Source organism: Pinus tabuliformis, chromosome 1_1, assembly GCF_031772625.1.
Source record: "Pinus tabuliformis cultivar Carrire ecotype Pingquan chromosome 1_1, CPIR1, whole genome shotgun sequence".
NCBI classification, from domain to species: domain Eukaryota; kingdom Viridiplantae; phylum Streptophyta; class Pinopsida; order Pinales; family Pinaceae; genus Pinus; species Pinus tabuliformis.
In genome coordinates, this window is record NC_142297.1 from 89,200,745 (window position 1) to 89,223,401 (window position 22,657).

General features: G+C 40.0%; 1 pseudogene; it reads right to left on the reverse strand.

Annotated features, from left to right (window-relative positions):
* Positions 1-239: 239 nt before the first annotated feature.
* On the reverse strand, positions 240-2,086 carry LOC149211787 (putative protein phosphatase 2C 53 pseudogene; annotated as a pseudogene).
* Positions 2,087-22,657: the final 20,571 nt, after the last annotated feature.

A 22,657-nucleotide genomic window follows, 5' to 3' on the forward strand; every position in this document is an offset into this window, starting at 1 on the left:
TTTTAAATGTTTTAACCAGTTTCTTGGGTGAATATATGCAATTAGCAACTCTGTGGGATTGTATTGTAATTGAGTTTTATATCTATTACAATTCTGTAAGTCATAAATTCCTCCATTTACTGACTAACAAAAATTTTCACTGATTCCTCCTTTAAGATGTAAATGGTGGTTTTCTTGACATTCCTTACTAGGGGATATGTTCAATTAGCCCTGTTAGCGCTTTTAAATTGTGAATCAGATTTAATCATAACAATCTGTTTGTTCCTCCATTTAACAAATTACCCAACAGTTGCACTGCTCCTTTCTCTAAACCATCCATGCCTGTAATTTGTCACAAAGTTTATAATCTTCACTTCTTCTTTCCTTAAACCATCAAGATCTGTAATTTGTGGCAAAGTTTATAATCTTGTGAACATTGACATCATATAGCTTGGTCATAGAACCATTACGAGGTTGAACGTATATATCAAATGCATCGGCAATTCAAGTATGATAATTGAAAATGAATGAAAGAATAAGTCTGAAGAAAGAATCATTGGACCCGTTAAGTTGTATTACAGTACAAAAATGAATATAGATGTTTGTCATCTTAAATAAAAGAATGGAGGATTTATTCTTCCCACTACTGGCTGATCAAAATTTAGGGCGGAGTCGTTTTAAAGTCCAACAAAGTCGAACCTTCAAGTTGGGCCAGGTAATTGTTATTTGAAGTTTTGTTGGATGGAAGTCATCCCTCACCTCATCCACCCTAATTCTACTTCCAGCAAAAATGTCTGAGTTGTATTATCATCACACTAATATCATCTTGTGATCTTCTTGCTACTGCTACTTCTACAAGCCTTTTGCAAGCAACTATAGGACCGCCTTCCAATGGTGTCAAATTAGTCTGCTTCTCAACGCAGAAAGGCCTGGCAATGTCTACCGCCTCTTGATTACCGACTGCATCCCACAACCCATCTGATGCCAAAATTAAGAATTCGCAATCAGATGTTATTTCAATCTTTCTAGTCTCTGGTTCAGCCGTTATCCATTCTTTCATGTGTGAGTCACCTATTGCCCTAGTTACAGCTAGGGACCCTTGAACTCGCCAAACACCGTGGCGAAGGTCAACAATTCCACCCAAATTCTCTATCCGTTGCCGTTCGTCCTCCCTTCCAGCTCGATGATCACATGTAAGGGCTTCAGAAGCACCGTTTCTGCTCAAAACTGCTCGACAATCCCCAGCATTGGAAACCACTAAATTGCCGTCTATAATCAGAGCAGTCACAGAGGCAGTGCCGCTGCCAACTTTCTGCTTCGAAAACTCTGCATCTGTTGCTAAGTATCCATCTCTAACAGCCTGCTCAAGAAAGTTCTCTGTTTTGTCTCCTATGTCGACCATAGCATTGACAATATTCTGCCCAATATTTTCGGCAGCGAAATCTGAAGCTTTGCGCCCGCTATGACCATCAAAAACCCCAAAGAAGGCCTGTTTGGAATCACCAAGAACATTGACAATGGCCTTGTGGGTGTCCTCCATAAATTCTCGCCGACCCTTTTTGCTTGAAACCGCATAATGAGAACCCTCCACATTAACCTCCTTCGCCTGCTCCACTGCTGAGAACAGCGAATTTAGGTCCGGCAACGGGAGCGGAATATCCAGTCTCTGCGGACGTGTCCTATTTAGCTGAGGCGAAGAGCACTTGCGGTCACTCGAACCATTCTCCACCCTGACATTGACACAGTTAGAAACTGCCCTCATGACTGAGCTGTTCCCGCTCTCCCTCCACAGCAGATTCTGGTCTCTATCGGTTAGCACAGGGCTTAGTCCAGATCCCACAAAACTGGCTTTGATGCTGCTGACCCTGGGCGTTTGGAAACCACGATTCGAAGGGGAGCCTGCCAATATTTCAGTATCATAATCGCATATGGAAGGGGACCTGCATGAGCCCAAGAACAAGGGAGAATTCCCTGCTGCAAGGCACGCCATGTTCACAATCTGCGGATGCTGCTGCTATTGTTGATAATGGTTGAGCTCGTTGCCTTCGAAAGCTACCTGATGAACGCAGCAGTAACACCCTCTCTGTTGATACAATTAAATTGAATGTCTCGCTCGCTCGGTGAATCCGTCGTGGCGATCTCCCGTGAGCATTTATATTGCTTTAGAGCGTTGAAGTCAAATTCGATTTTGTTATTGGTCATTATCTATCTACGCGAACCCTCCACATACACGTAAATCACTATCTGGAATACCACCGTGTATGCGCTGTAACGCGATGTGTGGTCATATAACACGAGATTCCTTTTTTCCTTGGCCTGGTTCATGCATCAATGGGTCGTTGCAACCGCTCACCTTCGCCGCGCCGATCAGTCGGATAACTCCATTTACTGGAAGGTTCCACCTAAAATCTTCCACATAATCACCGTCGTGACGACACCGCCCGCATCATCGTGAAGGAACGTTAGACGCACGAGGCCTGGAATTTGTCGTTCCCAGGAACGTGTTTTTTGTTTTTGAATGTATCATAATTTTGAAATGGGGAGATGAACACCAATTTAAACTTTTACGTGAACACATAAAGCATTAGAGCTATCGCAGAAGAAGAAAAACTCAAAAGTGCTGAACGTATCAGGATTTCGAAACACATAAAATGCTTTATGTGAGCGAGTGCACACTGAACCCAATAGTAATGAACCCTATTCAGCCATGGAAAGAGCACCGAAATTACAACACCAGACTTACACGTCCCTCGTAATGGGATGGCACAAAGTGTAATCCTTCATTATTGGCGCGATAATTTGGACGGGATTTTATGATTCACACCAGGAGTTTAGGTGAGTTCTTTCTGTTGGTAGGTAAGAAAAACACCCGTGGCACTCTCTTTCAGGAAGATTCAAGGATTCAGGTAGCAAAACAGGAGCGGAGATTTATGGATTCATTTTTGGTAAAATTCAAAGCGAAAATATAAACGCCTAGAAGTTTTTCGTATCTTATACGCGAAGGTGGAAGCCTTTTGAAAGATTGAACATGTAATTTCAAAAGATAAAAAATTTAATGAAGGTTAAACGGAAAATTCGCACTGTTATGTGCATTGAATCTGATGTATGTTTTGGTAGTTTTGTGTGGTATGTAATAGAATGTTCAAGTTGTGCGTTCTCATCTTTTTATGTAAATATAGTGTGTTCTCATCTTTTCATGTAAATATAGTGTTGTATTGAGTTTGGTATGATGTAATAATTTTTAGTATTTTGGTGACTGTTTTTTTTTTAATATTTTGGTTATTTTATTCTCAATATTTCAGTTATTTTATTTTTTATTATTATTTCTTTTTAATTTTGTTTACTATATTTTTGTTAGAGTTTTTTTTTAATATTTTGGTTCTTTTGTTATTTTATTATTCATATTTTAGTTATTTTATTTTCTATATTTTATTATAGGAATTGAGCACATTAAAAAACCAAAAATATTTCTTGAGTTATTTGTATTTAGTATATAGTGAGAAACAAAAAAATTCCGTATATAGGTTACAAAGAAATTGAGTCATTCTACTTTTTCACTGTGTCAATCCACTTTATGAATGTGGGATAGATTGAAATACATACAAAAGTGAAATAAAAAAATAAAATAAATTCTAATTAAATTTATTAATGTCCAAACCTAGTACCTAATTGACCATTACTAAATTAATATTGACCTTAATGCCTTTCCTTACTAGTCAATCTACTAATTACACCAAGCTTATATTGGCTTTTACATATTTCTCAAGACGTTGAGTCTTGCTGAGAATGTCTACAATTCAATTCTTTGTAGGACAATACTATAGTTCAAAAGAACCATCTTCTACAAGCTCTCCAATGAAGTATGCTCATAGAAGATTGGATCTTTGGCAAGTTTTGTCACCCCATGATTGTCACATAATAGGGGTTAATTGGTTTTATTTATTGTATTTGCATATCTAAAAGCATCATCCTATGCTAAACTTAATTGTACACTCCTTTCATTGCTCCTTAATTTTTTGCTTCTATTGATGAAGGGATACTACACACGCACTACACATTTCTTCCTATTAGTCCATGTGATTGCACCCATGCAAAGGTAGAAGATATATCCAAAAGTGGATTTATTATCCTAAAAAAAACTACCTAATCTCAATTTATATACCCAGATAGCCAAGGTTCTTTTCTTCAATTATAAGTGGTTCCAAAGTCATGTGTTCCCTTTACATATCTCAACACTCCCTTTGTTGCAATCTAGTGCTCTACCTATGGTGCTACCTTGAATAGGGAATTGAAGCTCACAATGAAACTTAGCTTAGGTCTAGTGGCTATAAGATATATCAAGCTTCCCACTAGTTTCCTATATGTTGACTTATTAATTACCATAGAGTTAGTATTGGCTAAAAACTTTTGCCCTTTCTCCATAGGTGTAGATGATATTTTACAATATATTATTATGAACCTATCAAGAAAACTCCTATGCTATATTTTTTGAGAGAAAAAGATGTTTCTACCTATTTGCCAAACTTTTACACCAAGATAGTAGTGTAGGAGACCTAAATGAGTCATGGAAAAAGCATTGTACTATATTTCATTTATTCTATTATGTTTTCCTTGCTTCCTGTAATAATAATATCAAGTACATATGGCCAGAAGGATTATACCATTAACATCTCTTTTGACATACATGTTAGAATATGAAGGAATTCGATAGAAACCCTGTTCCTTCAAGTATTTGTCAACCTTGATGCACCATACCCAAGGTATCTTCTTTAGAACATATAAACCTCTCTTTAATTGAAAAACCAAATGCTCCTTCCCTATAACCTAAAATCCCTATGGTTGATACATGCATACATGTTCCTGCATTGAGGAAGGCACTCTTTACAATCATTTAATGGACCCTTTAGCCAAATTGTGGAGTTATAGCTAGAGCAAGTTGGATGGTGCTCATCTTTGTTATATGAAAAATGTCTCCGCATAGTCAATCTGTTCTTGTACTTTTCAAGTGCACTACATTCCTTGTACTTGACCTTGTACACCTATTTAAAACTAATGGATGTATTCTTCAGTGGAGAATATGTGAGATGTAACACCCCACCCCACATTTACTTGCTTTTACAAGCTCACTAGGGTAAACATGAGTTGAGATTTAATATAATAACATCGGGTTATGTTGACAGTGTTGGACCCGCCAACATGTGAGGGGATCTCCCCGATAAGAAGTCCCAATTATACCTTAGACCATTTGGTGTAGGAGTCCTAGTAGTGGGTCGTACGGTAACGCCTTGACTGCGATTTTTCATAGAGGCAAGTAAGATAACTATGTTGGTAGCAAGGGGGTGATAGCTACAATGAGTCAAGGAAGGTGCATGAAAGGTTCTAACACATGGGGGTTGAGATGAGTGTGCCTCTTGGAAACCTGTGATAGCACTCAGCTTGGAAGGGAACACACGAGCAAAGATATATCACAACATGGAAGGCAAGTTAGTGAGCAATCCAAAGTGATGGTTAAACAAACAACACATTTCAAAAAGATTCATACATACTTATACAAAATATTCTATACTTGCATGTGTAAGAAAGAAAATACATATATCATTTAGAGTAAACCAGATATCATAGAATACAATACAACATATGCATGAAATGTGTTAGCTCTTATTATATAAAGAAATGTAAGTTCTAGTCATACAATACATCCATGTCCAACCACTAGTCCTAATAGGAGAATGTTACAGCCACAATCACCTGCTCCTCCAAAGAGATGGACTAGCTCTACGCAATGTAGAAGCCAAGGCTTGTTACAATACTCTCCAATCTCTCTCCAAGATAGTCTTATCAGAAGCTTAGCTAACCAAAAGCCTTTCTAATGAGTTATGAGGGACTATTTATAGAAAAGGGTGGGGTGAGCCTTGCCATTCCCCTTTGTGACAGTTCAACTACCCTCATGACTCTTCATCTACTCTATGACTGTTACATCCAACTATCAACACTTGACCTACACTTGACAAGACATTACATTACAATGCACATGTACCCATGTCAAACAAAATTGCTTGAGAAAGCCATGCTAGAAATCACTCTGACTTAGACAACCATGGAAGTTCAACTCCTCAACATCCTCATGCTAATAGAAAGTAACATACTAATGCCAAGATTGGTAGTCCTCGGCAGTTTCTGTGTGCTTCGCGATGACATCTGCCTGGAACCTGACTCTTGCCTCCATAGCATCTGGGTACACTGCTCGAGCTCCTCTATCCAAATCATCTGAAAGAATGTGCATCATTTTCTTTACTGTGGCCAGGCCAACAACATACTTTTGCATGATGTCTGCACCGATGGGAAAGCTTGGGCTAGTGTAATGCATATCAACTTGTCGTAGTATGAGTTAAGCTCTAGTCGGACCTGTACCTTTGTCTTCACCTGGGTGAGAGTCCCAATAGATCGGATCACATGTGTGTGCACCATAGCATCCATACTATTCAATACTCGTGCATGGGAAGCTTGTATGTTAGTGATGAGCTGCGAGAGCTCTTCATAGTTTTAGATTTGACTCTGGATCCATGCCTTCAACTCGACCGTATTGGCCCTCATCATATTAGGCAAGTGGATCGGGGCTCCATTGAATTTCATTGTCCATGATTGCATGTCATTAACAAAAACATCCAAGTTCGTCAAGATGCATGCTCTTCTAGCACATCGTTAATGCCATTTGAATTGAGATGGATGACTGCCTAATGCATGGTACTAAACCTAGAGTACAACACTCTTATAATTGTGTCAAGGGACAATATTTCATCTAGTATTGCCTTCTTCAGTTCAGCTCGGACGAATGCTGTCACCAACTCTCCTCCTTTCTTGGTCGTCTATAGTTCCTTTGCCATTCGCTCATTCTCAACTATCAGAAAGAAAAAAATTGAGCTAGTGGCTTCGACATACACCCTGGTTGCATTGGCCAAGGCCGTTGGATGTTTGCACACATTAGTCACGATCACTTGTTCCTCAACCTACATAGGGCATGTATGATCCTCCGGAGTTGACACTCTGCGAGACTGCACAACTCTATGTTGAGATTCGACGAATGAGATGTTGTGCATCTCTCCTTCCGGCTGATCACCAAGGATCTTAGTGCTTCCTTGGTCACTTGAGACTTTCTCATGATCTAGATAGGGTGAAGTAGGTAATTCGACCTCTTGGTGATGAGGCATGAGGTCGGTGTCATGTTCCAACTGTTATTACTCCATGTTTGCATCCAACTATTGAAGTGCTTGTTCTATCTCATGAGCGAAGTCTTGCTCCTGCGACGGTTCACCATGTTTACCTGATGCCAACAGTGCTAATGAATCAACTACTTGTACTGGTGTTGTTTCATCTGTTTTCACATTTTGCGCCCCCTACTGTACATGTTGATGTTGCACTTCCCTCTCCTATTTGCTTAGCTCTTGTTCCTTTCGAATTTTCTCCCTCGGCTCACGAAACTCCATCTCTTCTTCTTCCATTCTTCTCTTATCCCTAAACCTTTACATGATTCACATGTCGTGCTGGTGCCTCTTTGCCTCTATAGCCATAGCTAATTTCTCTACCAATGGATCTTCTCGAAAATCGTAGCTTTTCTCCTCCTCCATGTGATCGACAATCTTGTTATCGGGAAAACTAGTGTCCATTCAGTGTTGCTAGTCCCACTAAGATGGGTAGCTACCTTAGAAACAAATAAACTAAATTCGCTTGTGTTTTCCTTTATGAGAAATAGATGAGAGATAAGCAGAGAGTACCAACCTCAGTCTTTCACTTGGCTCCTTGCCTGTTTCCTCTCCCCTTTGATAGATCTTTCCACTCCTTCCTTACTTGTCCCGCTTCAAAGAAAACTTGTAGAGTCAAAGAATCATAAGACCATTAAAGCATAGAGATCTATAACCATAAAAAATATAGGATTAGATATATATTAACCATACAAATTCATATATCAATACAAGATTCAAAGATATACAAGAATATGGAGGAAAACTCAAATAGCTTTATTGATAGAAGTGGTAGAAAAGAGGATTACAACTCATTGATCTGACCCAACGCCATCCTCCCAGCATGAAGGCCCTTCTTCACCTCATGAAAAGCTAAATCACCCAACACTATGATGTTCCACAGAGAAACCAACAACACTTCCTTACAAGATACAAAATTCCATCCTCTGGATCTCTAGGATGAGGGATCCATATATAGATGTTTACAGGTGGGTGAGTCAGCTTTTGGGTTTTTCATTACTGTCATTTCTCTGATAGTTCTTGGTTCCACTTGGAGATTTCATGATCTCTTACTCATCCCTAAGTGAATTCACAGAGGCAAGTGTCAAATGAGCAGTTTCTAGAAGATTCTCTAGGTTTCCACCTAGCCAACTGCCTCTGTCATTTGTCTTCTCTCGCTCATCGCACTCTACAGAAGGGATTTTCAGTATGCATCGCACTTTCTACATGTAGTAGGTGAGATGCATAGCACCCTCAGCATTGAGCAGTCTGTATGGTCCAGTTTTGACCAGTTCTGAGTAGTTTTTCAGGGAGAACTTCTGGGAGATGATGTAATCAAGTGACCTTGTTTCTTTAGGGTGTGTAACAAAAATTTTAGGGGCTTAGAAGCCTTTGGTTTATGGAAATATGAGATTGGGGTTGTAGTGCCCAAATATGTCTATAATGGTTTCCCCCTAAAGAATGAGGTCATAAATCCTTTGACGTCGGGTGAAATGCTTTATCATGAGGATCCAAGGTTTTTCGAACTGGAAGGTGAACTGTAATAAGATACAGTACAATACATTATCTTCATAATATTTTCATGATCTAGCTGAGTAGGCATTCCCATGCTCAGCTTTATAAATTTAGTTTCATGTACATGAGACATATAACTGTCTGTGTCGCAGACTGATGATTCTGGTAGAGCCATAATCCCTTAGCTTGGATGATTATCTGTGTAGCTATGATGTACATTTGATGTCTTTATTTGCCTGAATATATCGTAGCCTGGATGGATGAAACTAGATCTGGGGTCTTCAAACTCATTCAATCTTCAACCGAAGTACAAGTCGATCCATGTGAAAGAATGTTCTGACATCAAACATGGAAATACATCACTTGATTACTAGCCAAAGATGTAAGTTGGTAACAGGCGTGATAGGAATCACCAATAATGATGATGACCCTCAAGGTAAGTAGTACAATCCATGTGGTGTGAATACATGAGTCGATGTCGAACACCATGCAAAACTTCTGGTCGAAGGCCATTAATGTAAACCTATCGTCTGAAGGTAGAAACTTGCCATTGAGGCATGCAAGCTTCAAAGTACTGAAAGGGTTGTTCCTCAGTCAACTTCTTGGATAATGAGTTGATGTTGACAAGAAATGACCCATTGTAGGAGGGCCTTAATGAATCCCACATCTACGACATGAAACAGAGCAAATGATTTTGTGGAGGTGAAAATGATCTGATGATACAAGGTTCAGGGTGGCGTTCATGAAAGAATGAAGCATGAAGGTATTGCAGTAGATGAGATGTAAGCTGGGTTGGTGAATTCTCTGAGTGACTTCTCTTGAACATATCGACAACACTAAGATGGATTGGTAGAGTTAACCCCAAAAATGGATGGTACGGAGGACCAATGGTGATATGACCGGTGAACAGAATAACACAACATGGCTCAATCATGGTGATGGAGTGAAAGTGTCATGTTCAAGAGCGACTTGCTACCAATAAAGTTTCTTCAAGTTTTCTTCCCAATTTTTTCCTCAGACATTACTGACCAATACCTCTTTATTTTTGTCAAGCTTGAGGAGGATAACATATGCTTGTTCTATAATTTGCCCTTCGGGCAAACCCGTCACTATGTTTTGATGAGCCTAGTGACAGTGAAACTCACTCTTGTCTACATGGACAAGTTTGTCTCTATTGTTTTAACAAGTTTAATGACAAAGATAACTCGGTCCTTTTCAATTTTAGAGAGTCTGAAAAGAGACGGAAAGGAAACTCCAGTAATCCTTTTTCGTAGCATAATCCCTTAAGTCTGAAAAAGTATAAAATAATACGAAAGGGATTACTTTTTGATAGTTTTAACGAGCCAAACAAGACAAGCGCTTGATATTTTTGTGTAATGATCCCTTAGGTCCAAAAAGATTAAAATCTAGAGGAGGGATTGCACTTTCGATCACTTTAACGAGTTGGAGAGGTCAATTGCTTGGAAATATTTTCATATTTTATGAGTCAGATGAAAAGAGCTTAAAGGGGACTTGTTTTTTGAGGAACGAGTGATGTTTTCGGATAGCAGTTGGTTCTAGGTAAGGTTTGGAATTTTTCAATCATGGCAGTGTAAAGAAGATGGCTAATAGAATCACTCGTCGCAGCTGTTCCTAAAAAGGGGTAAACAATCAAATGGAGGTGTATGATCGGCTAGAAAGAGTGGAAGTGATGGTAAGAACACGACCAAGGCTCAAAAGCTGATAATTATGCGATTGCAATGGTTATTTACCAAGGGATGGGTTCATTTTTTAATGAGCTTAAACTCTCGGGGAAAATTTTCTCATCGCTAGGTTTATTTTTTAACGAGCTTGAACTTCACGTAAAACTGCTTGTGCCAGTCATATAATAAGATGTCTCATCGATAGGTTCATTTCTTATGGAGCTTGCCCCATTTGAAACTTTTCTCCGGAGGCTTTCATTATGCAAGCTAGGAACGACCAACCTACAAGTTTAAAGGGTTAAGAACCTACAAACTAAGGAAATAAATGGTCGCTTTTCACTTACATGCAAAAAAGGTTTGCATGCCCCCAGGTATAGAGAAGTAGAGTTTCCAGGTTACCATACAGAAGTTCTTGCATCCATAAGATGGTTCCACCTATGCAGCAGACCAAAACACTTCCTGGGCTTTGTCCATCAAAATGGAAGAAGGTGGTTCAAGTTCTAATCACCTAAACTTGACCAGAGAATCCTATTCCAGTGTAATCCCATTTTCCTAAATGGACAGGTGCATCAGACTAGTCATATATCCTCTGTCGAAACCTAGCTTATACCTAAAGCTTTCCTGTCGAAGCAGACTAGGGTGCATGCTCCCTGGGTTTAGCCACATTCACCGAATCACTCGAATTCATCAGGTGGATTGACTAGAGATTGATGAGACATTCCTTGTGCAAAAATACCAGTCAGGGATGGAACTTGACTATTAGCTATGTGTGAATTGGGGAATGAAAGCTAGTCTATGAGTTGGACCACTCTGCCTTCATGTGGAAAACAAATCACTCGAAAGAGTGAGGAAACAAAAGCTCCCATGCTATAAATGTAGTCACATCCAAGGAGTAGATTGTAATCCAAAGGTCCTTGGACTACCATCACATTCAGATAAACGGTTTTCCTTCTCAAAGTTATAGGCATCTTGGAAGGATCCCTAATGGTCAACTGGTTCCTTTGTTGAAGCTTGTCATATTTCGAATCTCAGGCAGAAGCGATGGTGAATCAAGTGCTTTCCAAGCAGTTGAGGAAAGGATACTCACAGAAGCCCCTTCATCTATGATAGTACCAACCATGACCATTTTGTAAGTTTGCACTATGATTCAGAATGGTACATTAGATGGTAGACGGGGTCTACCTAGTAGATTCCAATCGAAGGAAATGACTAGGTTGCTTGGTGGAGGGACCGAATAAATGGCCAAGTAAACCTCTAACGAACTTCCTTCCAGCGGTAAAGGAACGGGTAGATTTCCCCCCTGTTCATCAGATTTTGTGTTGACGAAAAGAATTTGAACGGTGTCTGTTGGGTGTGGAGCCTGATTATCTTCTATAGTACCAGCATATTGGACCCCAGTTCAAAATGGGGCGGCAACGCCGCCCGTAAAATAATCGCTGCCGTGGGGGGTCCAGGGGGGTGTCGCCCGTAAAATAATCGTTGCCGTGGGGGGTCCAGGGGGGTTCCATTGCTCCGTAATATATAATTTTCTAACAACTAGTATTAGAGCCGAAGGTCTATTTGGCTGATAAACTCGCAGGAAAGAAGGGTTCCTGGTTCGAGTGGGAGCAATGGCGGAAGATGGTAAGTTTAGGGTCGAGAAATTTAACGGCCAAAATTTCTCGCTGTGGAAGATGCAGATGGAAGATTATATGTATCAGAAAGATCTATACCTACCATTGGGCGGAAAAACAAAGATGCCGACGGGTATGAAAGACGAAGAATGGAACCTTCTCGATAGAAAGGCACTCGGAACAATACGGTTGTGCCTTGCTGCATCAGTCGCCTTCAACATTTCGAAGGAAACCACGAGAGAGGGTTTGATGCAGACGTTGTCGAAACTATATGAAAAACCCTCGGCCTCAAACAAGGTATTTCTTATGAAACAGTTATTTAATATGAATATGTCGGAAGGTGGATCTGTTGCAAACCATTTAAATGATTTTAATACAGTTACAAGCCAGTTAAGCTCTGTAGGGGTAAACTTTGATGATGAAGTTAGAGCTCTGTTATTCTTGTGCTCATTACCAGAAAGTTGGAATGGTTTGGTAATGGCCATTAGTAACTCCGTTTCTGGATCTAGTACTTTAAAGTTTGATGATGTTGTCGGTGCTATCCTTAGCGAGGAAATGCGACGGAAAAGCTCCGGTGAGACATCGGGAAATGCTTTGAGTGCAGAGTCTAGAGGAAGAAAAATGGAAAGAGGAAAGAGCTCAGGATATCGCAGTAAATCAAGGAAAGGCAGATCCAAGTCCAGATCGGGGATAGTGTGCTGGAAATGTGGAAAGAAAGGACACCTAAAGAAAGACTGTAGATCTCGGAAGGGGAAGGAAGGAGATGCACAGCAAGAAAACAATCATGAAGCGAATGTGACAGGTGAGGTGTTACAAGATGCTTTGATTCTTTCTTTTGAAAATATTACTGATTCCTGGGTGGTAGATTCAGGGGCCTCATTCCATGCCACACCTGAAAAGAAATACTTTTATGACTATGTTCAAGGAGATTTTGGACAAGTTCGTTTGGGTGATGACAAACCCTGTAAAATTGTTGGAATGGGTAAGGTTCTTGTAAAACAGCAGAATGGAAACCAATGGCTACTAAAGGAGGTAAGGCATGTTCCAGATCTAAAGAAAAATCTGATTTCAACAGGGCAGTTAGGCGGTGAAGGTTGTGTGATAACTTTCACAGATAAAGCTTGGAAGGTCACTAAAGGAGCCCCGGTAATAGAAAAAGGTGAAAATGTTGGTACATTGTATTTATGCAATGGTATTTCTAACTCTGTTAATGCTTTAACTTCCAGAGGAGCAGATGTAGCATTATGGCATCATAAGCTCGGACACATGAGTGAAAAGGGGATGAAGATTATTCACTCAAGGAATTTGTTGCCGGGTTTGAAGAATGTTGATTTGGACTTCTGTGAGAACTGCATTTATGGAAAACAGAAGAGAGTCAGATTTCTCAGAGTTGGGAAAGAAAAGAAGAACGAAAAATTAGAGCTTGTGCATACAGACGTATGGGGACCTGCTCAGGTATCATCTCTTCGTGGCTCTCGTTATTATGTTACTTTTATTGATGATGCAACTAGAAAAACTTGGATTTATTGTATTAAGAATAAATCTGATGTATTTGATACTTTCAAGAAATGGAAAGCTTTGGTTGAGATTGAGACAGGAAAGAAATTGAAGTGTCTTAGATCAGACAATGGAGGTGAATATTGCAGCAAAGAATTTGATAGGTACTATTCAGAGCATGGAATTCGCAGAGAGAAGACAGTTCCAAGAACACCACAAGAAAATGGTGTGTCAGAAAGGATGAACAGAACAATCATGGAGCGTGCAAGGTGCATGAGATTGCATGCAGGATTGCCTTTACAGTTTTGGGCAGATGCTGTAGATACTGCTGTTTATCTAATAAACAGAGGGCCTTCAAGTTCCTTGGATGGTGGTGTTCCAGAGGAAGCATGGACAGGTAAAAAGGTAAACTACTCTATTTTAAAGCCTTTTGGTTGTGAGGCCTTTGTCCATATTGATAAAGAAAATAGAACAAAGATTGAGGCAAAGTGAAAGAAATGTACCTTTATTGGATATGGTGTTAATGATTTTGGTTATCGCTTATATGATTACGAAAATCACAAAATCATTAGGAGCAGAGATGTAATATTCAATGAAAAGGTCTTGTATAAGAATCAGTTGCACGAAAAGAAACAGGAAAAGGAAAACAAGGAATACGCAGTCCTTGATGAAATGTAAAGGTGCCTGAAAATAATAATAATCAACAACCACAACAACAGCAACCACCACAACAGCAACAGGCACCCCAAACACCTGAAAGTGGTGTTAGAAGATCTACCAGGATAGGTAGACCTCCTGAACGATACTCTCCTTCATTATATTATTTATTGTTGACTGATTCCGGTGAACCTGAATGTTATGAAGAAGCAATGCAGGTTGAAAACAAGAAGAAGTGGGAGGTAGCCATGGAAGAAGAGATGGACTCCTTAATGCATAACCAGACTTGGGATTTAGTCAGGTTGCCTACAGCAAAAACTACATTGAAGAATAAATGGGTTTACAGGCTGAAGTAAGAAGATGGAGGAAAGCAAAGGTACAAAGCTAGACTTGTGGTGAAGGGGTTTGCACAGAAGAAAGGTATTGATTTTGATGAAATATTTTCTCCTGTTGTTAAAATGACTTCAATCAGAACTATTTTAAGTCTTGTAGCAGCTGAAGATTTGCATCTTGAGCAGTTAGATGTAAAGACAGCCTTTCTCCATGGGGATTTGGAGGAAGAGATATATATGCAGCAGCCACAAGGATATGAGGTGAAAGGGAAGGAGAAACTTGTGTGCAGGTTGAAGAAGAGCTTGTATGGTTTAAAACAGGCTCCAAGGCAGTGGTATCTAAAATTTGACAAGTTTATGTCTGAACAAGGTTATACTAGATGTCACTCTGATCATTGTGTTTATCTGAAAAAGCAAAATGATGGCAGCTATATTATATTGTTATTGTATGTAGATGATATACTTGTTGCAGGATCTAACATGCAGGAAATAAATGTGCTCAAAAGAAAATTGGCAAATTCATTTGCAATGAAGGATTTGGGTGCTGCAAAACAAATCCTTGGTATGAGAATAACTAGAGACAGGAAAAATAGAAAATTAACATTGTCTCAGAATGAGTACATACAAAAGGTGTTGAAAAGATTTAACATGCAAAATGCAAAACCAGTTAGTACACCTTTTGCTAGCCATTTCAAACTTAGCAAACAAATGTGCCCAAAGACCCAAGAAGACATGGATTATATGTCTAAAGTTCCATATGCATCAGCAGTTGGAAGTTTAATGCATGCAATGGTCTGCACAAGGCCTGATATTGCACATGCAGTGGGTGTTGTAAGCAGGTACATGAACAATCCAGGAAAGGGACATTGGATGGCAGTGAAATGGATTCTCAGATATTTGAGAGGTACCACAAATCAGGCATTATGCTTTGGTGGTTCAAACATATCCCTACAAGCATATGTTGATGCAGATATGGCAGGTGACAGAGATAATCGGAGGAGCACTACAGGATATGTATTTACTGTCGGAGGAACAGCTGTCAGTTGGGTTTCAAAAATCCAAAGTGTTGTTGCACTCTCAACAACAGAAGCAGAGTATGTTGCTGCTACAGAGGCTAGTAAAGAAACGATTTGGTTACAAAGGTTTATGGGTGAATTGGGTAAGGAGCATGATATGGGCACGTTATACAGTGATAGTCAAAGTGCCATTCATCTTGCAAAGAACTCAACATTTCATTCCAGGACAAAACACATACAGCTCAAGTACCATTTCATAGGATCAGTGTTGGAAGATGGAGAGTTGAAGCTGGAAAAGATACACACTAGCCAGAACCCTGCAGATATGCTAACAAAAGTTGTAACCATGTAGAAACTGAGAATATGCTCAGTTTCAGTTGGTATTCAAGGATGACGATGAAGATGAGAAACAGCGAGGTCCAAAGAGGAGTCATTGTCCAGCAAATGGAGCAGCGGTGGAGTTGCTACAATCAGTCTCCAAGTGGGAGATTGTTGGGTGTGGAGCCTGATTATCTTCTATAGTACCGGCATATTGGACCCCAGTTCAAAATGGGGCGGCAACGCCGCCCGTAAAATAATCGCTGCCGCCCCCCCCCCCCTGGCGGGGGGTTTCGGGGGCAGCGCCCCCGAAGCTAAAAATAGCTGTAAAATTGCCTTGTAAAAGTATAGTAATTTCTAGTCAATCTGGGCCGTTCATTAGGCGGATGATCTGACGGTAGAAATTATGTTTAGTTTAGGGTTTTTCGCCCTAGAAGGCAACCCCTCTCTTTATATGAGGGCATTTTATTTGAGGCTGTGATATAGATGTGTATTCGGTGAGCGAGAAACATAGAGGTGAGACTGTGAGAGAAAACAAAGGATATTACAGCGGTTTCGTTGTAGGTTGTATCTCTTCATTTTGCTGGATAATAGAAAGGAAGGACTGGCTGTTCGAGGTGGACGTAGCCCAAACTGGGTGAACCACATATATCTGTGTCTCTCTTGTTTTGTGCGTTTTCTGTGTTTATATTTTTGCAATATTATATGTGTTCCATTGCTCCGTAATATATAATTTTCTAACAACTAGTATCAGAGCCGAAGGTCTATTTGGCTGATAAACTCGCAGGAAAGAAGGGTTCCTGGTTCGAGTGGGAGCAATGGCAGAAGATGGTAAGTTTAGGGTCGAGAAATTTAACGGCCAAAACTTCTCGCTGTGGAAGATGCAGATGGAAGATTATCTGTATCAGAAAGATCTATACCTACCATTGGGCGGAAAAACAAAGATGTCGACGGGTATGAAAGACGAAGAATGGAACCTTCTCGATAGAAAGGCACTCGGAACAATACGGTTGTGCCTTGCTGCATCAGTCGCCTTCAACATTTCGAAGGAAACCACGACAAAGGGTTTGATGCAGACGTTGTCGAAACTATATGAAAAACCCTCGGCCTCAAACAAGGTATTTCTTATGAAACGGTTATTTAATATGAATATGTCGGAAGGTGGATCTGTTGCAAACCATTTAAATGATTTTAATACAGTTACAAGCCAGTTAAGTTCTGTAGGGGTAAAATTTGATGATGAAGTTAGAGCTCTGTTATTCTTGTGCTCATTACCAGAAAATTGGAATGGTTTGGTAATGGCCATTAGTAACTCCGTTTTTGGATCTAGTACTTTAAAGTTTGATGATGTTGTCGGTGCTATCCTTAGCGAGGAAATGCGACGGAAAAGCTCCGGTGAGACATCGGGAAATGCTTTGAGTGCAGAGTCTAGAGGAAGAAAAATGGAAAGAGGAAAGAGCTCAGGATATCGCAGTAAATCAAGGAAAGGCAGATCCAAGTCCATATCGGGGATAGTGTGTCGGAAATGTGGAAAGAAAGGACACCTAAAGAAAGACTGTAGATCTCGGAAGGGGAAGGAAGGAGATGCACAGCAAGAAAACAATCATGAAGCAAATGTGACAGGTGAGGTGTTACAAGATGCTTTGATTCTTTCTTTTGAAAATATTACTGATTCCTGGGTGGTAGATTCAGGGGCCTCATTCCATGCCACACCTGAAAAGAAATACTTTTATGACTATGTTCAAGGAGATTTTGGACAAGTTCGTTTGGGTGATGACAAACCCTGTAAAATTGTTGGAATGGGTAAGGTTCTTGTAAAACAGCAGAATGGAAACCAATGGCTACTAAAGGAGGTAAGGCATGTTCCAGATCTAAAGAAAAATCTGATTTCAACAGGGCAGTTAGGCGGTGAAGGTTGTGTGACAACTTTCACAGATAAAGCTTGGAAGGTCACTAAAGGAGCCCTGGTAATAGCAAAAGGTGAAAAGGTTGGTACATTGTATTTATGCAATGGTATTTCTAACTCTGTTAATGCTTTAACTTCCAGAGGAGCAGATGCAACATTATGGCATCATAGGCTCAGACACATGAGTGAAAAGGGGATGAAGATTCTTCACTCAAGGAATTTGTTGCCGGGTTTGAAGAATGTTGATTTGGACTTCTGTGAGAACTGCATTTATGGAAAACAGAAGAGAGTTAGATTTCTCAGAGTTGGGAAAGAAAAGAAGAACGAAAAATTAGAGCTTGTGCATACAGACGTATGGGGACCTGCTCAGGTATCATCTCTTCGTGGCTCTCGTTATTATGTTACTTTTATTGATGATGCAACTAGAAAAACTTGGATTTATTGTATTAAGAATAAATCTGATGTATTTGATACTTTCAAGAAATGGAAAGCTTTGGTTGAGATTGAGACAGGAAAGAAATTGAAGTGTCTTAGATCAGACAATGGAGGTGAATATTGCAGCAAAGAGTTTGATAGGTACTGTTCAGAGCATGGAATTCGCAGAGAGAAGACAGTTCCAAGAACACCACAAGAAAATGGTGTGTCAGAAAGGATGAACAGAACAATCATGGAGCGTGCAAGGTGCATGAGATTGCATGCAGGATTGCCTTTACAGTTTGGGGCAGATGCTGTAGATACTGCTGTTTATCTAATAAACAGAGGGCCTTCAAGTTCCTTGGATGGTGGTGTTCCAGAGGAAGCATGGACAGGTAAAAAGGTAAACTACTCTATTTTAAATCCTTTTGGTTGTGAGGCCTTTGTCCATATTGATAAAGAAAATAGAACAAAGCTTGAGGCAAAGTCAAAGAAATGTACCTTTATTGGATATGGTAATGATTTTGGTTATCGCTTATATGATTATGAAAATCACAAAATCATTAGGAGCAGAGATGTAATATTCAATGAAAAGGTCTTGTATAAGAATCAGTTGCAGGAAAAGAAACAGGAAAAGGAAAACAAGGAATACGCAGTCCTTGATGAAATCACTGAAAAAGTAAAGGTGCCTGAAAATAATAATAATCAACAACCACAACAACAACAACAACCACAACAGCAACAGGCACCCAAAACACCTGAAAGTGGTGTTAGAAGATCTACCAGGATAGGTAGACCTCCTGAACGATACTCTCCTTCATTATATTATTTATTGTTGACTGATTCCGGTGAACCTGAATGTTATGAAGAAGCAATGCAGGTTGAAAACAAGAAGAAGTGGGAGGTAGCCATGGAAGAAGAGATGGACTCCTTAATGCATAACCAGACTTGGGATTTAGTCAGGTTTCCTGCAGGAAAAACTACATTGAAGAATAAATGGGTTTACAGGCTGAAGGAAGAAGATGGAGGAAAGCAAAGGTACAAAGCTAGACTTGTGGTGAAGGGGTTTGCACAGAAGAAAGGTATTGATTTTGATGAAATATTTTCTCCTGTTGTTAAAATGACTTCAATCAGAACTATTTTAAGTCTTGTAGCAGCTGAAGATTTTCATCTTGAGCAGTTAGATGTAAAGACAACCTTTCTCCATGGGGATTTGGAGGAAGAGATATATATGCAGCAGCCACAAGGATATGAGGTTAAAGGGAAGGAGAAACTTGTGTGCAGGTTGAAGAAGAGCTTGTATGGTTTAAAACAGGCTCCAAGGCAGTGGTATCTAAAATTTGACAAGTTTATGTCTGAACAAGGTTATACTAGATGTCACTCTGATCATTGTGTTTATCTGAAAAAGAAAAATGATGGCAGCTATATTATATTTTTATTGTATGTAGATGACATGCTTGTTGCAGGATCTAACATGCAGGAAATAAATGTGCTCAAAAGAAAATTGGCAAATTCATTTGCAATGAAGGATTTGGGTGCTGCAAAACAAATCCTTGGTATGAGAATAACTAGAGACAGGAAAAATAGAAAATTAACATTGTCTCAGAATGAGTACATACAAAAGGCGTTGAAAAGATTTAACATGCAAAATGCAAAACCAGTTAGTACACCTTTTGCTAGCCATTTCAAACTTAGCAAAGAAATGTGCCCAAAGACCCAAGAAGACATGGATTATATGTCTAAAGTTCCATATGCATCAGCAGTTGGAAGTTTAATGCATGCAATGGTCTGCACAAGGCCTGATATTGCACATGCAGTGGGAGTTGTAAGCAGGTACATGAACAATCCAGGAAAGGGACATTGGATGGCAGTGAAATGGATTCTCAGATATTTGAGAGGTACCACAAATCAGGCATTATGCTTTGGTGGTTCAAACATATCCCTACAAGGATATGTTGATGCAGATATGGCAGGTGACAGAGATAATCGGAGGAGCACTACAGGATATGTATTTACTGTCGGAGGAACAGCTGTCAGTTGGGTTTCAAAAATCCAAAGTGTTGTTGCACTCTCAACAACAGAAGCAGAGTATGTTGCTGCTACAGAGGCTAGTAAAGAAATGATTTGGTTACAAAGGTTTATGGGTGAATTGGGTAAGGAGCATGATATGGGCACGTTATACAGTGATAGTCAAAGTGCCATTCATCTTGCAAAGAACTCAGCATTTCATTCCAGGACAAAACACATACAGCTCAAGTACCATTTCATAGGATTAGTGTTGGAAGATGGAGAGTTGAAGCTAGAAAAGATACACACTAGCCAGAACCCTGCAGATATGCTAACAAAAGTTGTAACCATGTAGAAACTGAGAATATGCTCAGTTTCAGTTGGTATTCAAGGATGACGATGAAGATGAGAAACAGCGAGGTCCAAAGAGGAGTCATTGTCCAGCAAATGGAGCAGCGGTGGAGTTGCTACAATCAGTCTCCAAGTGGGAGATTGTTGGGTGTGGAGCCTGATTATCTTCTATAGTACCGGCATATTGGACCCCAGTTCAAAATGGGGCGGCAACGCCGCCCGTAAAATAATCGCTGCCGCCCCCCCCCCCCCCCCCCCCCCTGGCGGGGGGTTTCGGGGGCAGCGCCCCCGAAGCTAAAAATAGCTGTAAAATTGCCTTGTAAAAGTATAGTAATTTCTAGTCAATCTGGGCCGTTCATTAGGCGGATGATCTGACGGTAGAAATTATGTTTAGTTTAGGGTTTTTTGCCCTAGAAGGCAACCCCTCTCTTTATATGAGGGCATTGTATTTGAGGCTGTGATATAGATGTGTATTCGGTGAGCGAGAAACATAGAGGTGAGACTGTGAGAGAAAACAAAGGATATTACAGCGGTTTCGTTGTAGGTTGTATCTCTTCATTTTGCTGGATAATAGAAAGGAAGGACTGGCTGTTCGAGGTGGACGTAGCCCAAACTGGGTGAACCACATATATCTGTGTCTCTCTTGTTTTGTGCGTTTTCTGTGTTTATATTTTGCAATATTATATGTGTTCCATTGCTCCGTAATATATAATTTTCTAACAACTAGTATCAGAGCCGAAGGTCTATTTGGCTGATAAACTCGCAGGAAAGAAGGGTTCCTGGTTCGAGTGGGAGCAATGGCGGAAGATGGTAAGTTTAGGGTCGAGAAATTTAACGGCCAAAACTTCTCGCTGTGGAAGATGCAGATGGAAGATTATCTGTATCAGAAAGATCTATACCTACCATTGGGCGGAAAAACAAAGATGTCGACGGGTATGAAAGACGAAGAATGGAACCTTCTCGATAGAAAGGCACTCGGAACAATACGGTTGTGCCTTGCTGCATCAGTCGCCTTCAACATTTCGAAGGAAACCACGACAGAGGGTTTGATGCAGACGTTGTCGAAACTATATGAAAAACCCTCGGCCTCAAACAAGGTATTTCTTATGAAACGGTTATTTAATATGAATATGTCGGAAGGTGGATCTGTTGCAAACCATTTAAATGATTTTAATACAGTTACAAGCTAGTTAAGCTCTGTAGGGGTAAAATTTGATGATGAAGTTAGAGCTCTGTTATTCTTGTGCTCATTACCAGAAAATTGGAATGGTTTGGTAATGGCCATTAGTAACTCCGTTTCTGGATCTAGTACTTTAAAGTTTGATGATGTTGTCGGTGCTATCCTTAGCGAAGAAATGCGACGGAAAAGCTCCAGTGAGACATCGGGAAATGCTTTGAGTGCAGAGTCTAGAGGAAGAAAAATGGAAAGAGGAAAGAGCTCAGGATATCGCAGTAAATCAAGGAAAGGCAGATCCAAGTCCATATCGGGGATAGTGTGTCGGAAATGTGGAAAGAAAGGACACCTAAAGAAAGACTGTAGATCTCGGAAGGGAAGGAAGGAGATGCACAGCAAGAAAGCAATCATGAAGCGAATGTGACAGGTGAGGTGTTACAAGATGCTTTGATTCTTTCTTTCGAAAATATTACTGATTCCTGGGTGGTAGATTCAGGGGCCTCATTCCATGCCACACCTGAAAAGAAATACTTTTATGACTATGTTCAAGGAGATTTTGGACAAGTTCGTTTGGGTGATGACAAACCCTGTAAAATTGTTGGAATGGGTAAGGTTCTTGTAAAACAGCAGAATGGAAACCAATGGCTACTAAAGGAGGTAAGGCATGTTCCAGATCTAAAGAAAAATCTGATTTCAACAGGGCAGTTAGGCGGTGAAGGTTGTGTGACAACTTTCACAGATAAAGCTTGGAAGGTCACTAAAGGAGCCCTGGTAATAGCAAAAGGTGAAAAGGTTGGTACATTGTATTTATGCAATGGTATTTCTAACTCTGTTAATGCTTTAACTTCCAGAGGAGCAGATGCAACATTATGGCATCATAGGCTCAGACACATGAGTGAAAAGGGGATGAAGATTCTTCACTCAAGGAATTTGTTGCCGGGTTTGAAGAATGTTGATT